At 41.7% G+C, this 22,887-nt stretch overlaps 1 pseudogene; it reads left to right on the top strand.

Moving 5' to 3' along the window:
- The first annotated feature begins 4,290 nt into the window (after positions 1 to 4,290).
- Positions 4,291 to 22,887, top strand: part of LOC124252683 — a 31,157-nt pseudogene continuing 12,560 nt past the window's right edge.

Here is a 22,887-nt window from a genome sequence, read left to right as displayed (position 1 = left end):
CCCGTGTCAGCTCTTGGTGACGTTGTAGCTAGAGGTTTGCGTGCACGTCCCCGACTCCAGGTTCAATACAATGTCATGGACCCACTCCAGGTATCAGCCTGTCGTGATAGTAGTGGAGGGGCCATAAATAATGGTGTACATCGTACCTTTATTGCCCACCTGAAAGCCACTTATAATAAAATTAGTGCTTCGTCTCTGCCGCCAACGTTTTGTGTGTGTATGTGTGTGTGTATGTGTGCGTGCGTGCGTGTGTGTGTGCGTGCGTGTGTGGTTTGCGTGGGATGACAGGGGTGTAAGTGAGGGTTGTGAGTGTGTGGGGCTAGTGTAACTGTAGGATGGGGGTGAGAATGAATGTGTGAGGGGTGTGTCAGTGCGTGGGGCAGGTGTGGGTGAATGGAGTGGTAATAAGATTGCTGGGTGACCTAAAGCGCAGTAGAACGGTGTTCTGAAGGTTCTATTGATTCGACCGGTCCCTGACAACGAATCTTGGTTTGGTCTGCACCATACCCGACTTTTACCACAATGGTATACGTCTGAGACATGCACTTAAGGCTTGCCTCCTACACTAAACTGACCCGCCGTGTTATAACTGAAACATTGTTCATGATTGTTCATTGTTCACTCACACAACCTATCAAACTCGACCAGCGATCGGGCGTCGACAGGCTGCACACTGCACACTGCAGTTTGGAGGTCAAGGTTATTAGGTAAGGTCACTCTAACCTAAACGATCTGTACTGGAAAGACAAAACGGCTGTTGTTGCTCTATGAACACATTCTTTTGACTCAGTGACGAAAGAGCCGAATCCACATAACCCTATCTTCCTGACCCATGCTTGTCTCCAGCCTTCCATATAGAGCATTCAGCTGAAATAACAACTGCTTTAAGAAAGTACAAACTGTACACATATTTTCATTTAAAAACAGCTTGAAGATAATGCCTATCATATTTCAATCTATCTCCCGCTGTGCCATTCACCGTCGGATAATGTGCATGTTTCTATCGGCGTGCGTAAGCAAGGTAATTAAAGATGATAGTTCTTTTTGCTTTTGGTGACTAACATTTGGGATTTTGGGGACACAACAAGGACAGTATACTGTGTCTGGGTCTGGCATTCAAAACCCATTATTACTCCGGACACTTAAAGACACACACTGTAAGTGATCGATCGATGGATCAATGGATTGATTGATTGATTGAACGATCGAGTGAGTGAGTGAGTTTAATGTTTTGATCAGTATTTCATTTATATCAGGATCCAACAATGTCCGGTAGCTACAGGACGTATACAGTTATTGAAGCAGTCATGTAGCATCCACGTGAGATCAACAGATCCGACAAATGATCGTGCATGTAGACACTGTCACGTGGTTTGACACATCCTCCTGCATGACATTGAGGAACACCATCTGAACATGCAACAACGTGTACAGACAACGCCTGTCAGGTTCATCACACGATCTGACTCGCGATTACATAACAGTGCTCCTCAAATACCAACGCTCACTGCTGCAGGTCAGTATCATGTTTAAGCTGCTGCTTTCTATCTTTGTTCTGGCTCATGTGTACCGAGAGGAAAGGGATTTTCTTACCAACTTGAACGGGCAAGGGACACCTGCACGATAAGAACAGTGCATTTAGCAGAGCGGGCGTAGGTGTATGGAATGAGCGTCTAGTGGATGACAGGAGATCAAAGGATATCAACAAGTTCAGTGAACACTCATGACCATCTACGTCAAAAGAACAAATGATTGAGCGTTTTTAACGCTTGAACAGCATCTGGATATGATTCGCCATATAATTCCTCTAAAGTTCATTATGATTATTATTATTATTTACCGATTTAATTAATGACTGCAGCCCATATATTTTGGGCGATCCTGGAACAATCAGCCTGATTAGACGCATCATCAGCTTCTGGTCTTGCTCCTTTTACACCTAAGCAGTAAATGGGATTGCACCCAACAAGCCTGCCTAGTCGAACCGGAAGAACCTTTCGGAGAATATAAAGACTCCTAAACACTGCAGCCTTCTGCATTACCCAGAGAATCACAGGAGCTGTGTTCCTGACAGGAAACACAGGCACTCTCCCAAAATCAGCCAAGAGATTGGAAGGTACCAAATCTAAACACTATGGATTTGCACAAATTGCAAGACTGACTTTTTGTAAGCCAAGTTTTCCTTCAATCTTGGCAATTGCATTACAGTCAAAGGGGCAGAGAATTCAGTGTTCTAAATGATTTTCAGTGGCTTTATATAAAAACAATCAGGTTATGGTTTATTCTCCTGGATGTGTCCGAGCCTGTATATGGACCTACTCCAAGGAATGTTTTACATTTTCCATGACGTCATCTGAAAATTCTGGATCGACCTCTGGGTCCAAACCACGAGCATGGTGAAGACGGTAGTTGAAGTAGTGAGCCACGCCAGTAACTATTTGAGCCAATGCTGGCCAAGGTGTTGAAAATAAAATTATTTGAATTCAGTTTAAATTAGTAATGTACATTTGATAGTAACAATCAATGCAAAATCACACATTGGAGGTTACGTGTGGGATGTGAGTGGTCCTGAACAACAAACAGACTTTATCCAAACGACGAGTCCATCTTCTTCTTCCTCTCCTCCTTCGTCTGTTCCTTCTCCTCCTTCATTCAATATGAACATGCATATCTTAAAGTACCGAGCACTGAACCAATTCAGTTTTTACTTGTGCCAACAAGTAACGTCAGCGGTGATTTGAACCCTGGTACCAACTCTTCATTTAATTAGCTTCCGTCATCAAGGAAAGCCTTAACTCTAAGGATACCAAATCTTTGTCAAGGATTGCGATTTGGTAAATACCTTGAGAAGATGTTTTCAGTCTAAACCCATTAACGGACGTTGCTAAGAAATGTAACTGTTGTCTGATTTTCACTTCAATATTTGTGTGGGTCTCACAAACTGGCCCACAGTGGTACCTTGACCAGTACAACCTAGGTCTACCCATAGAATTCTCATTTCCTTTAATATCACACAAAATTGTTTGTGGTATTCAATAAGGCCGTTACAATTCACTTGCATATTCGGTGAAACGAACCCTAGCCCTTCATGAATCCAATTCGTTATTCGCGGTCCACAGAACCGAATATTCACGAATATTTAAGATATTTTTAGGGAGCGTGTTTTATTTGAACCCTTATGTTACTTTCAAAGTGAGATATGCAAGAATGGAACATGTACTAGCCTTGCAGTAGCGCAAGTCATGTTAGTTTGCCAAGGCCGTGTACTGTGCTGTCGACTATAACTACTATTACATGTACCTAATTTGACTATCATGAGATTACTGGTGATTATTGTGACAAATAAACGTTGTCAACATGGGCGTTGCACATAGTTCAGGTATTAGTTGCCAATTTGTTATCGTGAATAAATATTCATATTCGTTACCCAATATTCATGATCAGTGGTCTGGAGGTGCATTCACTAATACCTACCGTCGCCAGCGGTATGCAACAAACACTCAAACCTTCCTTAATATCTTAATTGTGACTCTTCCTTGTGTTTCCTTTACTGTATTTCATTCTTTAGTCTTTCTACAACACGACATTCTACTAGCACTGAGTACATCGCGACGTGCACCATAGACTGATGTTGACACTGGTCCCAAACTAATAGAGGGATGTACTTTGTCTGACTGTAGGCGAACTACCACGCCACGTCCCAATTCTGCAAAGTGACTGCAGGCAAACTGCACAGTAGCCATAGTAAACATAGCAGACGATTGATAGGGTTTCCGCACTAAGGGGTGTCATTGCATGATAACAAACATGCTAGCCAATAAACTTTCAAGTGGCGTTTTCTCTTTTGAATTGAGCGATAACGCGATTTGGCAGTTATAATTTCAGTTTAAACACGGCGTTTTTCTTAAGTAATGTATAGATAATATAAATTAATTGTTCATATTCTAACGTGAGATGGAACTGAGTCGCTCTACACAGACTGTCAGATGGGTACAGGCGAAAACGTGGATGATACAATTACACCTTGCCGCAGCAATCGTTTGGACAACAGAATATGTTTATATCAACAGTAATAAAAGCACAAATGTTATTTAATTGATTTCCTATACTCAGAAAATCATTTCTGATTATGATTTCTATGATGCACTAATGCTACAAAACTATGAGTAATTCTGACAAATGAACTTCACGAGGATCATGAATATGTAAAGAGCATGGTGAAGGGATCCCCTGCAAGAGGTATTGTGTCAAGACACCACGTGACGGTGTTTGAACAGGCTATGTCAATACGTGGACTGTAGTAAAGAGTCCGGGCATACCCCAGTCATTCAGTACCACTTCCAGGATATAACCAATATGGGGAACAAAGAGGTGAGTGCGAACTGTTGGTTACCTTAAAAAGTGCATATTTTTATTGTTAGTTTTAAATTTATAACTATGGTTATGGAATCAAACGGTATTGAGTACAAGGTCAAGATAGTGATATTTTAAAATATATATATAAAAAGCATATATCTGTCAAGACAGGAAGAGATAAAATCACGGTTTGGAAAAAACCCGCCAGTGCTTGGAAAGTATTGGGTGTACTAGTCAGCGTTATCGGAATAAACATTTCCTTCAAAAAGTAACTCAAAGCTTTCCGCCAAGGGTTTCAATGTTCTCTTAAAAATCCTAAATGATTTTAAAGCAATGTGTCTTATTGTCACATCGTAATCTATAACTTTAACCGTGAGTACACACACTTGGGGATGGAGATGTCTTGGTTGAAGAATGTGAAAAACTTGTCATTACTGCTTGTGATGTGGGTGTGTTGATTGAAGAATGTGAAAAACTTGTAATTACTTCTTGTGGAGACAGACTATTGACCAGCCGCAGTAGATTGCCTTCTTCGACCTTTACCACAAATGTGACAGAATCTGTCTGTCATCTGAACACACACTGAAGACACCAGTCGTGGTGAACATGAGGCTACGTGCCTGCAACCAAAGAACACTATTCACTCTGAGTGCATCAAGACAAAACTATACACACTGTATGCATCAAGACGCTATTTACAGAGTGTGGATATTGACGTTATACACACTGTATGCATCATGACGCTATTTACAGAGTGTGGATATTGACGTTATACACACTGTATGCATCAAGATGCTATTTACAGAATGCGGATATTGACGTTATACACACTGTATGTGCCGTGACGCTATTTACAGAATGTGGATATTGACGTTATACACACTGTATGCATCAAGATGCTATTTACAGAATGCGGATATTGACGTTATACACACTGTATGTGCCGTGACGCTATTTACAGAATGTGGATATTGACGTTATACACACTGTATGCATCAAGACGCTAATTACAGAGCGTGGATATTGACGTTATACACACTGTATGCATCAAGATGCTATTTACAGAATGCGGATATTGACGTTATACACACTGTATGTGCCGTGACGCTATTTACAGAATGTGGATATTGACGTTATACACACTGTATGCATCAAGATGCTATTTACAGAATGCGGATATTGACGTTATACACACTGTATGTGCCGTGACGCTATTTACAGAATGTGGATATTGACGTTATACACACTGTATGCATCAAGACGCTAATTACAGAGCGTGGATATTGACGTTATACACACTATATGCATCAAGAAGCTATTTACAGAATGTGGATATTGACGTTATACACACTGTATGTGCCGTGACGTTATTTACAGAGCGTCGACCATGACAACGCTATGCACACTGTAGGCAACATAGCACTGTCCACATTGTGTGCATTCAGACAACACTATACACATGCGCAGAAAACAACTCTATACTCGCTCCATGCTCCATGACAACGCCAGGCATAATGTCTGCATCATGATTCTATACACAATGATTGCATCAAGGCAACGACACACAAAGGCTACAATTGCACACATACAAATATATCAGATCTACAGAATGTAAACCACCAGAGTTCTCATGCTAAACATAACACCCTCAAGATGAAAGTATGTTGCACGGTGTTTTCTGACAGCCGGCGCTAGACAGGTTGGTTTACAGCGTGATATTGATGTCACCATAAGATCTTTATTACGTCCTTGTACACTCAACGGATGTACATGAGTATTCTGGATGCCTTTACGCGATATCGAGGCAGGTTTGCAAGCGTGAGGTTGGATACCGCATGTTGTATGTACCGTTATGTAGGTGGTACTGTTGAGAGATACAGACAACACACGTGAACAGTGGATCTGCATCTTCTGTGTATGTACCCAGATGCAGGTACAACTCTATGCATGGAGATGCAGCTCTATGCACCCAGGTACAGATCCATGCATTGTGTGCAACTATATGCATGCAGGTACAACTCTATGCATGGAGATGCAACTCTATGCACCCAGGTACAGATCCATGCATTGTGTGCAACTATATGCATGCAGGTACAACTCTATGCATAGAAGATGCAACTCTATGCACACAGGTACAGATCCATTGATTGTGGTGCAACTATATGCATGCAGGTACAACTCTATGCATAGAGATGCAACTCTATGCACCCAGGTACAGATCCATGCATTGTGTGCAACTATATGCATGCAGGTACAACTCTATGCATGGAGATGCAACTCTATGCACCCAGGTACAGATCCATGCATTGTGTGCAACTATATGCATGCAGGTACAACTCTATGCATAGAGATGCAACTCTATGCACCCAGGTACAGATCCATGCATTGTGTGCAACTATATGCATGCAGGTACAACTCTATGCATAGAGATGCAACTCTATGCACCCAGGTACAGATCCATGCATTGTGTGCAACTATATGCATGCAGGTACAACTCTATGCATAGAGATGCAACTCTATGCACACAGGTACAGATCCACTGATTGTGGTGCAACTATATGCATGCAGGTACAACTCTATGCATAGAGATGCAACTCTATGCACCCAGGTACAGATCCATGCATTGTGTGCAACTATATGCATGCAGGAACAACTATATGCATAGAAATGCAACTCTGTGCACCCGGGTACAGATCCATGCATTGTGTGCAACTATATGCATGCAGGTACAACTCTATGCATGGAAATGCAACTCTGTGCACCCAGGTACAGATCCATGCATTGTGTGCAACTATATGCATGCAGGTACAACTCTATGCATGGAAATGCAACTCTGTGCACACAGGTACAGATCCACTGATTGTGGTGCAACTATATGCATGCAGGAACAACTATATGCATAGAAATGCAACTCTGTGCACACAGGTACAGATCCACTGATTGTGGTGCAACTATATGCATGCAGGTACAACCCTGTTCATACAGGTACAACAATATCTATACAGGTACAACTCCGTGCATAAACGTACAACAATATCCATTAAGGGACAACTACATCGTACGTTCACATATCTATGCACACATACTATTACAACTCTATGCATATAGGTACATCTGTATGTATATCGGCAACATGACACCATCGCCAAAAGAATGACTGCATAGACAATGGGAAGAATGTAAATTTAATCTGTCCATAACACTTTGAAGGTCGAAGGTGCATATGCATATGTGGTATCAAGTCATGTAGCCTGATACATTGACTCCTCTATTAAGATTCCTGAGAATACAATCGCGTTCACTCCTTACCCCCAAAGCAAAACTTCCGTTCCACACATAGATACAATGTCTGATGCCCTCCCGCTATGAGATTGCTTGGATATTGCAGAAAATTTTGTAAAACTGAATCCTCACTGGAACCAAATAGTTTTGTTCAGAGGCTTAGGGCTACGATTAGCTCAGACAGTCAAGTGTTAACATCGGATACATCTTAATGGTAGTTTTGTGACTGAGTGAGTGAGTTTAGTTTTACGCCACGGCGGGGGACACTAGAAATGGGCTTCACACACTGTACCCATTTGGAGAATCGAACCCGGATCCGGGGAGCGTACGCTTAACCACCAGGCTACCCCATCGCCCCGTATTTTTTTAGAAAATCGAGAAACACTACATCTTTGTCCAAACCTACATCTGACAAATCCCTATAACCAGGAACAAGATACCTTTGAGGGTGATACAGATTGATTAAAGCCATGTTAAGCCAGAAGCTTTTGTAACAGGTCCAGAGTTTTAGCGAAGATGCGGTTTATCTTGTGCCGCTCGAGAGGTCAAACAGAAGCGCGTGGCCACACTTGGCTTGTACATGGCGGAACAAGACGGTTTGATTAGTGAATCAGCGGTAAACTTGACGTGGGCGGTATGTTTTTTCTCCATGCTGCCCGACATGATGGGGGATTGACCTTCACCGAATGGACGATGTTCCTGGACAAATACCATCTGCACTTGCTAAACTTTCAGTAAACATGCCTCAACATCACACGGTGACTTGAGCCATTTTAGTTACATAGATTCAATGTTAGAGTGTTTGGAACTAATATAGTCCCTTTCCTTAGCTCTCAGTTCCGTAGGTGTTGAATTGTGTCTTCCGTGTCTACCTCTATCCGTCCGCCCATTCCTGCTCCAGGCTTATATTTCAATACTTGTAAATGTAAATTTGGTTGTTGGTTTGTTGTTTAACGCCGCACTCAGCAATATTCCAGCTATATGGCGGCGGTCTGTAAAAACTCGAGTCTGGACCAGACAATCCATCGATCAACAGCATGAGCATCGATTTATGCAACTGGAAAATGATCACTGGGTTACTGAAGACCAATTCTAACCCGGATCTTTACGGGATAGTATACAGTTTTCCCAGAAATTATTGAAAAATCATTGTTTCCTAATACTGATAATAGAGGTGAGGTGAGGTGAGGTGAGGTGAGGTGAGGTGAGGTGAAATTGGGTTTAACGTCGTGCTTGAGAAATATCGCCCATATGACGACGTGCATTCGTGTATATATGTATGTGCTGCTGCTTGTACTAGCCAGACATAAGCTGGTTTTATAGTGCTAGCCCACTGCGATACCATGCCGCAGTGAAGCATGAATACCCTACTCAGACACATTATACTGACTCCGAGACCAGTCCTTGTTGTGCCCATTAAGGCCGAGCGCCAGACAGGGACCAACAAGTACCAAATTTTAACGTCTTTTGGTATAACGCGGTCGGGGATCGAACCCGTGACCTTCCGCTCTCTCACTGATAATAGAAGAATATTCAGTCAGGACTACTGATCGCCAGCGACTTGATCAGATTGTGAGTAGGGGAAAATTGAAAAGCGTTGAGAATATCAGAAATGAGATGATTAATAGAAGAAGTCCTCAGGTATGTAATGAACCCTTAGACAAGAACTACAAAGGCTTCACTGAGTGAAAAAGTGTGGAATTCACCCACCATTGGTGAAAACTGCACGGAAAGAAAGACGTTTAAACTGGTGTAGGGCTCACGAAAATCAAGATTGGGATAATGTTTTCTTTCTGATGAAAGTTCTGTCTGTCTTTTACTGAACTGTGTCAAAAATTTGGACAAAAGATACCGTGAAACCTATACTATTCCAAAAAGGAAAAGCATAACCCAAGAATTATGTTGCGAAAATGTTGTATTTTCAAACAAGTATAACTTGGCCACAAATAGACTTTAGGACATGAAGTTTTACATCAGTTGCGAAGGTAATGTCTATACAACCCAGTGGATAATTTTAGATAACGGAGACGGTGAGCGCGATGGTGACCACGGAGCATGGTCCCGACGTCGGGCCTCCTGGCTCTCAGTCTAATCTCTCTCAACCTATTTACAGAATGTGGATATTGACGTTATACACACTGTATGCATCATGACGTTATTTACAGAGTGTCGACCATGACAACGCTATGCACACTGTAGGCAACATAGCAACCTATGTCCGTACAGTTTGACCGGATATCCCCCGAAGTCCAGGCACCCTGGCTGCTGTGCTCTCACCCGTGGCAGTACGATCACGCTAATGTAGTACCCGGATGTACCGATCTTGGGCTGCAGTGGTGACTCGAGCTCTGCCTGCACGGGGACGGTCATTTGTTATACCTGTTTGGTTGTAACGAGCTGCAGGCCGTGACATTATGCTCAGACTAACATTCAGACGCCTGGCAACCGAAAACTGGTAATCTCCAGCGTGTATTCTTTCAATACCGATGTTCCGTGTCGCAGCGTCAAGACGTGGTGTAGTGATTTGACCTTGAAACTCCTTTAAAACGAATGCCAATTTCCGAAAGTAATCTGGATTTTTATAGCCCGACAGTGCACGCTCTTTGCTGCACAATTCAACTGGAAGGTGAACTCTGTTGCGTTGTGGTGATGCCTTCTTAATTCTTGTAAGAAATCTCATCAAAATCAACATTTTCAGGTAAAGTCGATTCTACACTTGTGCAATAGTGTAAAATCATGCTATCAGCACTTTTGTTACATATTTTGACGATTGTTTGAACACAATTGGTAATTAATAGATTTTCAAAAATACAAAACGCCTATGCGTTTCTTTTTTGGGATGGTATATTTACCAACGCCCAAAACATAACCCGAAAGTTCACATGTGGGGTGGGATATCATCACGTGGAGTAACACCATTGAGTATTTTCACTGGAAATTTGACGAAGGAACGATATGTTAACATCTTAAATGATCACCTTCCAACGGCCCGAACACTGTATGAAGAAGTTTGGATTTTCCAGCATGATAACGACTCAAAACTCACTGCGGGCTACACAAAACAGTGGTTGTCGGACGAAAATGTTCAAGTTTTAGACTGGCTCAGCTACAGCCCAGGGCCTAGATTTTCGAAGCTCTCTTAACGCTAAGATAGTCGTAAGTGCCATACATTAACATTAACTTACGACTATCTTAGCGCTAAGAGAGCTTCGAAAATGTAGGCCCAGATCTTAACCCTATTTAGAATGTGTGGGGACTAATGAAGGACAGAATAAACAAAAATGGACTTGGGGATATGAAGAAAGAAGTGGTCGAATATTGGGATATGCTGTCAAACAATTTCCTACAAACTTGGATCGTTAGTGTTCCTAGGCGCATTCAGTCGTATATTGTAGGGCAAGGTGGTCTCACAAAGTACTGAAAAGACACATGGACTGTAAGAGAATCATATCTCAACATATTTAAGTAGGATGAATAAATTTCATAACTTTCCAAAACAAAACAAAAATATTCAGTTAAGTAAAACTTCTATAGTTTACATACACGTATGAGATATTTGCCACAACAACTTTCTCAATAATTTCTGGAAATACTATACTGTGAATAAAAGTTAAGCGCCACCCAGTATATTTTGCCAATCTAGGTTGTCTCATAGGAAATCTTTCAGAATAAAACAACTATCATAATTTGTGATTACACAATGCCATTTAGAAAGTGGTCAAATGTAACATATGTTATATTTGGGATTACTCTTTCTTTGTAAAGTACAGATTCAAGTACTTTTGGGGATGAGTCCCATCCGGGATTCGAACCCACACCCTCAGAGTCAAGCACCTAATCGCCAGCACACAAAGTCAGCCGCTCAACCTGCTCAGCTACCGCGACTTATCAGAGAGGTACACAAGGCCCGCAGTCTAGACTACCAGTTGACATCTGTTTCCATGGAGATAAATGCATCAACATGTTATTTTCAGATTTGCATATGTTTTTAGATTAATTGTATAGGAATAGTTAGTTTGCTTTAAAAATCATCATATCTTTAACAATATTTCCTTTAATTGTAAATACAAAATTAATGATTATTGCTACCATGATACGGACACAAGGTGCGTGTGGTTTGGTGATGAATCCAGTTGTTGCTTTGGTTAACCGAATTATAGTATTCTAACTCTACACGTCTGACATAGACGAACACACAAGTTACAGGAAATGTTATTCAAGTGAAACAATATTAAATACAGAGTGTCACTACAAACGTATAACCAGCCCTATCTAGCTAGATGCAAATTTCGTTTTTAAAGTTATGGTTTTGTTCATATAATGTCATCTTATCAACCAGTCCATTCGTGACTCGATATTTACAGACTGCCGTGACATGCTTGAATACACTAAACGCTCAAAGAAACGTTACCGTCCTTCCTTAATGAAGGAGGTACCTATCGTCAGCTGGCGTTGTAATGCGTGGACGTTCACTTCTTGGTCTGTCTACGGTGACCTCAGTCTGTCTGTAGCTCTAAATAAGGCTTATAAGCGTGATACGGTGGCATCCGAGGGCGTTGGCAACAACATTGCACGTCGACCCCCATCTGCACCATCCCAATGGCTCTTTCTCTCTCTTCAGCTGTTAATCGCGGCATATTTCTCCTATTTGTGTATCATATCATGCATTCTACGCTTTCTTTATACCCTATAGAATCATTCTACACGTGAAATGGATGCAAATACTGATTGAATATTGCTACGTTTTGGCGATTGATATTTCTAAGTGTAAACAGAAAATGGAAAAATGTTACTTTGCAAGCATAAATGTTAACAAAGATAATTTTAGATGTTCCTAAACGTTTTTCCACAATATCAAAGACACGTTTAACTTGTTTTCACTAATGCAAATCAGCAGAAAATGTTTTATAAGACTGAAATCATAGGAATGATTCTTTTACAATTTTACACACTTTACATCAGTTGTTCCTTATTTTAATAGTTGAAAAATGGTGAATCTTTGTCTCAAAGCAGAATTTTATTTCAACTAATACCTTCTAACATATCTTTGATAGTTTTTAAGTAATTCATAAAGGCAAGGGGGTAGCGTTTCTTTTGGCGTTTAGTATACTGTTGAATACTGCAAAATACTGCGCAGTATACTGACTGTGGCGTTCCGCGGCTACAAGGTTGCAGCTCATCTCAGCAAGCTATGTGTACTTGGCCCAGTACTTGGACATACATGACTGTATTGATCAAACAGGGTCAGAAACGCGACAAGGGGTTCAACAAGGCGAGTGTTTGAGTCCGTTTCTGTTGAATAACACCCAGAGTGTACCAAGGAACGACGCGTACCAGGCAACGGCTGTTGATACTTTGTAATGCACACACCCATGGAATTACTTAGATGGGTGTTTTTTATCAATGTGTTCATGACTTGACTGACCAGTGGCGCACGGCGTGGAGGAAAGCTTTTTAAAGCGTTTGAAATATTTCGTGCAGCAATGAATACAATTATTCACGCCATACCAATACATATTGATTATGTTTCTGTCATAAATTAAAGGGTTAAATTTCGTTTCAAAAAGGTTATATTATACCTGAAATTGACATTAATTTTTTGACAATGATATTGAACAACAAATCTGAAAGATATGTCTCCTCGAACGTCAGTGAAGGCATCATGCATTGAATTACGGCATGTCCTTGACTGATATCCATGTCCATTTATAAACATGTCGAAGCGCACCGACAGCATGGAGCCAGTCTTTGTCTCAATGGTTTCAAGCAGTACTCGGTGCACTTTCTGCTCCGAACACAATTTTTTATGTTCTGCGGTCGTGTCGGGTTGATGAGATCAAGAATATTTGGTTATAGTTCCAAACGAGTTATCTTTTTGAAAACGTATATAAACACAGGAAAATGCCACATGATGCTGTATTTAATTCGTTTTTCTTGAAGTACTGGCTTTGACAGCGATGACCTTCTCCACATTTTCAGAAATATCGACCTCATGTCCACTTGGAGATCCAAACGGTCATTATGGAATGGTTTGTTCAAACATGCAGTTCTTAGGTGTCTGTATTAGTCAAAGCATGACCAACTGAGACTATTGGTTCATGTTACTTGGGGGGAATTGACAGGTCTGACATTGCGCCGTTCCCGAGGGCTGTTTGGATCCAAATTGGGTAAAGCTTTCCGTGTCTCGGGGTCAGTGGAACAATGATGAACAACTGTGCTCAGGGACCTCCTCTGGCTTCCATCCTAATAAGAAGTGCTTTGCCCATCGATCGTTATCCAACACAACTCATGTTTTGTGGAATGAACCGCGGTATACACGACACTTACAGTACGAATATATAATTACCAGAGCGTGACTATATTGAGGTGATGTTTTTATTACAATACATACTGACACACCCAAAAGGTACACACCTGTTTTGTTGTTGTTTGTTTAATTATTTTCCAGAACTACGACGTAAATATTTTGAAATGTGTTTTCATTATTTTTTACAAGCCAAAGGTTTTGTGTAGGTTGTGCCAAACCACCACAGATGTCCTTTACATTGTCGTGCATGGAATATCATGAAATTTTGTTGAATCTCACGTGTTTGATATGCACCGCCAGTATGAAACACAGTCGACAGGGGTTAGCTGAAAACCCATTAAAACAAGTCATCAAATTACCAAGATAATTAGCAGCGGAACGAGAACCTGCCATTGAATTATCGCAGATGTTGCAGTGTTAGGCAGACCATCATCACACAAACGACAACGTTGGAACGTGAGGCGCTGTTACCGTCGCAATTGGGTACGACATATGTAGTGTTTTGGCAGCACGTACACGGTTTGTGACAAAAATACAAAACAAAACACTTTTCAAAATATTTACATCGCGTGAAACAATCCCAAAGCACTAGGTGGCTATGAGCTACGTCAGTTCCGTTTTTCATGGGTGAATGAGAAAGCCGCGCTTTTAAAAGAATTTTGGCACCCGATGTGTTCTTTGGTTGCTGAGGTGAATGACCCATGCCATGGCGCTGGGCCCCAGTTGAGTGAATGGAAGGATTAACTCATCTGTAGGATGCAGCCTCGTCTACCGTCACATGCAGTGCATATCCTTCAGTGACGTCATAGTAGTACATACTGAATGCTACTTCTTTTGTCTGCCCTTTTAGTGACGTCATAGTAGTATACATACTGAATGCTGCTTCTTCTGTCTGTCCTTTCAGTGACGTCATGGTAGTACTACCATAATACAGCACGGTAGTACATATTGGATGCTGCGTCGTCTGTCTGTTTTGTATGAAGTGAATAGTTCAGCCAGTATACATGTATGTTCGTGTAATTTACCGCACAGTGTTCGAGACTGCGACACCTCGACAAACGGTAATCCCTTCAAGTGTAGCTCGATCCCTGTTGATCAGGCTCCTAATCGGAACATGTGTTTGTTAGTCAAACACACCCGCTAACTCGACGCGATGGAAAATTCCCACTACGGTGTCACGGTGGCTTTGTTGGAGTTAGAAGTGTCGAATGTAGGCCATTCAAAGTCGGTGACACACATTCCATAACTAGGGTGCATAACGCATGCGCAGACGAACATCTCGCGGTAATCAGAATGAAACCTGTTTCCACGAGATATTAATAACGGATAGCGTTCACGAGGTACTCTTTAAGGCTGTCAAAACATGAACATAGATATGAGCCGATGTCGACAGGGCTAGTAACAATTCAGCTTCTTTTTATCCAAAGTTCAGTTAATTGATTTTAAAGGCGCCGATCATTCAATCTAAAATGGTTGACTTACTTATAATATCCATAATGTGAAGCCTTTTTAAACAGAGACTCAATCCATAACAATACAGATCAAACTGACCCCCTCCACGAGGTAATTTATCAATCTACGTTACTATTCAACCTATGTTACTATTCAATCTATGTTACTATAATGAGGAGGCCTCAGGATTTTAGTACAGGCGTTCAGAGATGTCGCTGTATACAACAGAGTTGCAACAATAACCATGGCAGCTGTTACATTAGATGAAATCAAATCGTTAAGTGTAAGTTCATGGATTTACTGAGTAGATCGAGGCTCATGATCACTAGATTGTCTGGTCCAGCCTCGATAAATTACCGACCTCCGCCATAAAGATGGATGTTACTGTAGGACAACAAACCAAACCAAACAAACCTATTTCAACAAAGATATTTGTTCTTATCACTAGATCCTCATATAATCTAATTTTACCACACACTAATCTACTGTTTCTTTGCCCCTATAGGTTGACGTCGAGGATCGAGGGGGATGGGGCGGGAAGATGGACTTCCTGCTGTCCTGCATCGGCTACGCCGTGGGGCTGGGCAATGTGTGGAGGTTCCCCTACCTCGCCTACAAGCACGGGGGAGGTGGGTACTGGCATCTGGCAGGGTGGGTGTCGACATGTGGGGTGGTGGTGGGTGTCGACAAAACATGTGGGGCGGGGATGTCGTCATATGGGGTGGTGGGTATAAACATGTGGGGTGGGGACGTAAACATGTGGAGTGGGGGTGTAAACATGTGGGGTGGGGATGTCGTCATATGGGGTGATGGGTATAAACATGTGGAGTGGGTTTTGTAAACATGTGGGATTGGGGATGTCGTCATATGGGGTGGTGAGTATAAACATGTGGGGTGGGGGTGTGAACATGTGGAGTGGGGGTGTAAACATGTGGGGTGGGGGATGTCGTCATATGGGGTGGTGAGTATAAACATGTGGGGTGGGGGTGTGAACATGTGGAGTGTGTGTCGTTATGTGGGGTGGTGGGTATAAACATGTTGGGTGGGGGTGTAAACATGTGGAATGGGGGTAAACATGTGGGGTGGGGTGTAAACATGTGGGTGGGGGTCATTTGGGGGGTCAGGGTGTAAACATGTTGGGTGGTGAGTATAAACATGTGGGGTGGTGGGTGTCGTCATTTGGGGTCAGGGTGTAAACATGTGGGGTGGTGGGTGTCGTCATGTGGGGTGGTGAGTATAAACATGTAGGGGGTTGACATGTGGCGTGGTGGGTGTCGACATGTAGGGTGGGTGGGGGGTATTGATATGAGATGTTGAGTATATTGGTATAAGGGGTGGTGGGTATTCACGTGGGTAGGGGTTGGGGTTAATGATGGGAAAGTTGGGTACTTGCCAACTGACTATTTTGAGAATAATGAATCAACTGAAACCATCCTGGCCGGATTACCCCTCTTCCCGTCCATCCAACCTTTTTTGCAATGCAAAAATCTCTAGATGAAGCAAGTTTAAATTTAACTAGGTTCTGAATCTCTGTGCTCAGTGGGGTTCCTTTTTCTATTTAAATGGAGTTATTTGTTTGTATCCGAATTATATATACAGAGACGTTGCGATAGTCTAGACTGCCTCTTGACAGGCCCATTGGAGGAACCTAGTTCTCCTGCTGCTGGAGTCGCTCATCAAAGCCTCACGTACCATCCATATTAAACATATGTCCATAAACCGAGACAATAAGAGGAATATCTAATGCAATATTAGTGATTGCATTATCATGCAGACAGTGTTCTTTTTAGCGGTTGTTTGATAACTGCTTTGATAACTGCTTGGGTTCCCGATTGTGCAATGTATTTCCAGTGTTAATCAACGGTAATAATATCCCTTTCACAACGGTATTGTGGTATCATGATCAATAGCGTGAATTAAGTATTGATTTCTACAGAACTGTGATGCCTTGATAGCTGTCAATACACTCGATGTCATTGTAGAACCAGAGCCAAATAAAATGACAGATCACAGATATTGATTTATTTGTACTTTCATTCATTCATTCATTCGTTTGTTCGTTCATGATATGACCTTTAGATACTTATTCTTTCTTTCTTTTAGCCTCCTTCCTAATCCCATACATCATTATGCTGGTACTGGCTGGCCTCCCCATTTTCTTCTTTGAACTCGCCCTTGGCCAGTTTTCCTCTGAGGGACCCATCACAGTGTGGAAGGTCAGCCCCATTTTCACAGGTAAGTCAGGAAGGGTCATCTATACTTATAAATCTCGTGATAGAAAATATCAATTTTCGAATTTCTCTCAACACGGTGGTTTGGTTTAGATAGGAGCAAACAGTGTTTCATCAATAACATTACCTGCTTGCCTCTTCTAGTGTATATACTTAAGGTGTGACATTCTACCCGTGCTACCCTCTAGGTGTCGGGTACGCCATGGTAATCACCAGTGCCGTCGTCTCCATCTACTACAACGTCATCATCATGTACTCCATCTACTACATGTTTGTCAGCTTCGTCAACCTCGACGACAAATTGCCGTGGGAATCGTGTGAAAACAACTACAACACCGACCTTTGTCGGCGAGAAGCCTTCACAGATCTGACTAGCGCTAACGAGACCTTCAAACTCAGCAAGTTGTACGGTAGGACATCGGTCATACGTGTTCTGCCATTCTGTATACCCATCCTGCAAGTACCCAGTTGAGCGCCAAGGGGCCAATAGTGGGTGAGTGAGCTTGATTTTACCCCGCCTTTAGCAATATTCCAGCAATATCACGACGGGGGACACCAGAAACACATTGTACCCATGTGGGGGATCGAACCTGGGGCTTCGGCGTGATGAGCTAACGCTTGAACCACTAGGCTACCACGTCGCCCCCCAGAGGCCAATAACCTCCGTTCAAACTCCTAACAACGTACGTCTCGAAGTGGCTCTCCGGCTAAAACATTTTCTTTTGTGAAAATATGTCTGTCTCATAAGTATTTGTGTCTCCCAAGTGAAAGGTGACTGGTCAACGTGCGAGTAGATGGTGACGTCATTATGTATGACGTCATAGAGGTAAGATAAAATATGGTTACCAGCATGGTACCCCATATAACACCCGTATAACTGTTACGTCTTTTGGTATGGCGGGGCCAGGAATCGAACAATAGACCTCCCACTCTTCAGGTAAACCCTCTGTCCACTGGGCCATGAAAGCTGTTCGTGACATCACGATGTCCTTTACGGGCAGGTCAGCTGATTTGTACATGAATTTAAGAAAACCAGACAGCTAGAATTTATGACAAGTTATAGAGTATTTGACAGCGATCGGTTAGTCTGACTGGTTTAATACAAATTGTACTACCCGTATATAATATTCTTAATCACTTGAAAAGTGATTGTTAATCATGACGATGTAATTATGTATCACTTGATGACATGAAAGTGTAGTCACCGCTACCTGCTTGTTACTTACAGCCTTTCAGGACTCCATCTTGCCCATCTCACTGTTACTTCTCCCAGTTTCCCAACAGCATGTTCTTGATTTGTGCAGCTGAGAAGTTCAACTCATCATGCGTGAGTGATTTGGTGAGCGCCGTAGCCAACAAGACCATGATGCCAGGCCTCACTTATGACACCCTCAACTCCACCATACTCGACAGCAGCGAGAAGTACTTCGACGATTGCAAGATCAAGTGGACTTCAGCAAGCGCAGAATACTGGTCGTAAGACGAAAACTTTCTACTAGAACTTTCATGCAATTTCCTGCAATCATTGTTACGTATGGTAAGGGTAACTATGAATTCAAATGCTATGGTTACCGGTGCTGAGAAGTGAAGTGGGATGGCATAATTGTTAATGTTTTTCGATATTCAGGTTTGATTCTCGCCCTGCTAATGAATTTCTGTTTGTGACAATGTTATAGCAGAAAGTTCTTCCTTCTTGTTCAATATGCACTTACCAACTCGAATTCCACTTCTCACTCAGCCGTGATGCCGTGAGCTGTGACCTGTTTCAGACTGTATGTAACGCGGTACCCCGAGTCCGACGGCATCGGTAGCCTGGGTTCTGTGAGTCTGAAGAACATCATCTGTCTCCTGTTCGCCTGGATCCTCATATTCTTCTGTCTCATGAAGGGCGTCAAATCCTCTGGGAAGGTGAGCAGAGCCATTACAGTTTCTGTCTCTATTCCTCTAGAGATTATATATGCATAACTTGCATAAATATGTTGTTCACTGTACACGAGGGGGGACAACATGGGTTGACGTACCCTCTATGTTTGTTTATGTTCCCTACATCAACCCATGGGCCCCGAGGGACCATTGAACAACATATTTATCTTACCGAACACCTCAATGTTCATTTTTTAACTGTTTGAAGCACGGGTATTGGATCATAATAAGAAGTACCGGAGTTAGGCAACAGCCCAAACACTTCTAACACGAAGTACCAAAAGAATTCTAACAGTTCGGCATTTCCAGCTGGTAACACAGAAAATGTTACTCGCTTGTAAGCGGGATACATTGATTGGCTCAGCCAATCAGAAAACGACATTTATTTGAGAGGTAAGATAAGGTGTGTATGTTCCTCTATTGATTATATAACTTGTCTGCATGTTCATCCACTGGTTATATAACCTGTCTGTATGTTGTTCACTTGTTATATAACCTGTCTGTATGTTCCTCTACTGGTTATATAACCTGTCTGTATGTCCCTCTACTGGTTATATAACCTGTCTGTATGTTCCTCTACTGGTTATATAACCTGTCTGTATGTTCCTCTACTGGTTATATAACCTGTCTGTATGTTCCTCTACTGGTTATATAACCTGTCTGTATGTTCCTCTACTGGTTATATAACCTGTCTGTAACCTGTCTGTATGTTCCTCTACTGGTAATAAAACCTGTCTGTATGTTCATCCTGTGGTTATATAACCTGTCTGTATGTTGCTCTACTGGTTATATAACCTGTCTGTATGTTCCTCTACTGGTTATATAACCTGTCTGTATGTTCCTCTACTGGTTATATAACCTGTATGTATGTTCCTCTACTGGTTATATAACCTGTCTGTATGTTCCTCTACTGGTTATATAACCTGTCTGTATGTTCCTCTACTGGTTATATAACTTGTATGTATGTCCCTCTACTGGTTATATAACCTGTCTGTATGTTCCTCTACTGGTTACATAACCTGTCTGTATGTTCCTCTACTGGTTATATAACATGTATGTATGTTGTTCACTGGTTATATAACCTGTCTGTATGTCCCTCTACTGGTTATATAACCTGTCTGTATGTTCCTCTACTGGTTATATAACCTGTCTGTATGTTCCTCTACTGGTTCCTGTCTGTATGTTCCTCTACTGGTTATATAACCTGTCTGTATGTTCCTCTACTGGTTATATAACTTGTATGTATGTTCCTCTACTGGTTATATAACCTGTCTGTATGTTCCTCTACTGGTTATATAACCTGTCTGTATGTTCCTCTACTGGTTATATAACCTGTCTGTATGTTCCTCTACTGGTTATATAACCTGTCTGTATGTTCCTCTACTGGTTATATAACCTGTCTGTATGTTCCTCTACTGGTTATATAACCTGTCTGTATGTTCCTCTACTGGTTATATAACCTGTATGTATGTCCCTCTACTGGTTATATAACCTGTCTGTATGTTCCTCTACTGGTTATATAACCTGTATGTATGTTGTTCACTGGTTATATAACCTGTCTGTATGTCCCTCTACTGGTTATATAACCTGTCTGTATGTTCCTCTACTGGTTATATAACCTGTCTGTATGTTCCTCTACTGGTTATATAACCTGTCTGTATGTTCCTCTACTGGTTATATAACCTGTCTGTATGTTCCTCTACTGGTTATATAACTTGTATGTATGTCCCTCTACTGGTTATATAACCTGTCTGTATGTTCCTCTACTGGTTATATAACCTGTCTGTATGTTCCTCTACTGGTTATATAACCTGTATGTATGTTGTTCACTGGTTATATAACCTGTCTGTATGTCCCTCTACTGGTTATATAACCTGTCTGTATGTTCCTCTACTGGTTATATAACCTGTCTGTATGTTCCTCTACTGGTTATATAACCTGTCTGTATGTCCCTCTACTGGTTATATAACCTGTCTGTATGTTCCTCTACTGGTTATATAACCTGTCTGTATGTATGTTCCTCTACTGGTTATATAACCTGTCTGTATGTTCCTCTACTGGTTATATAACCTGTCTGTATGTTCCTCTACTGGTTATATAACCTGTCTGTATGTATGTTCCTCTGTTCCTCTCTACTGGTTATATAACCTGTCTGTATGTTCCTCTACTGGTTATATAACCTGTCTGTATGTTCCTCTACTGGTTATATAACCTGTCTGTATGTTCCTCTACTGGTTATATAACCTGTCTGTATGTTCCTCTACTGGTTATATAATGTTCCTCTACTGGTTATATAACTGTCTGTATGTTCCTCTACTGGTTATATAACCTGTCTGTATGTTCCTCTACTGGTTATATAACCTGTCTGTATGTTCCTCTACTGGTTATATAACCTGTCTGTATGTTCCTCTACTGGTTATATAACCTGTGTATGTTCCTCTACTGGTTATATAACCTGTCTGTATGTTCCTCTACTGGTTATATAACCTGTCTGTATGTTCATCCACTGTATATATAAACCTGTCTGTATGTTGTTCACTGGTTATATAACCTGTCTGTATGTTCCTCTACTGGTTATATAACCTGTCTGTATGTTCCTCTACTGGTTATATAACCTGTCTGTATGTTCCTCTACTGGTTATATAACCTCTGTCTGTATGTTCCTCTACTGGTTATATAACATGCCTGTATGTTCCTCTTCTGATTATATAACCTGTCTGTATGTTCCTCTATGGTTATGTAACCTGTCTGTATGTTCCTCTACTGGTTATGTAACCTGTCTGTATGTTCCTCTACTGGTTATATAACCTGTCTGTATGTTCCTCCACTGGTTATATAACCTGCCTGTATGTTCCTCTGCTGGTCATATAACCTGTCTGTGTGTTCCTCTGGTGGTTATATAATATGTGTATATTACACAGCGAATGAACTGCATGTGTTCCTCCTGTGTTCCAGGTCGTGTACTTCACCGCTACCTTCCCCTACATCGTGCTGATAATCCTGCTGGTCCGAGGTCTCACCCTGCCCGGGTATGAGAAGGGGATCAAGTTCTATATCATACCAGTGTGGGAACGTCTCCTCAATCCCTCGGTAAGCTGGGTCCTTGTGTTCCTGCTGCGAACAAGATAACAGTGAACACGTCTTCTGTTGCCAAGGGTTAGGAGGTGCTGGTGAACATGTGACCTATTCAGTGTCTGTGACTTTGTGTTTTGTAAAAGCTACTCGACAATATGATAACAATACGAAATTTGAGGCATTTTATCGTTGATTTAGTATCTAGTGGCTCCAAAGTGTGTTCATATTGCCAGTCACACGCCATTAATCAACCCCCGTTCT

The sequence above is a fragment of the Haliotis rubra genome, unplaced genomic scaffold (genome assembly GCF_003918875.1).
Source record: "Haliotis rubra isolate DU_JTF1 unplaced genomic scaffold, ASM391887v1 Scf520, whole genome shotgun sequence".
Classification (NCBI taxonomy): domain Eukaryota; kingdom Metazoa; phylum Mollusca; class Gastropoda; order Lepetellida; family Haliotidae; genus Haliotis; species Haliotis rubra.
The sequence above is the reverse complement of the archived record's forward strand: the minus strand, read 5'-3'. Positions and strand labels throughout refer to the sequence as shown.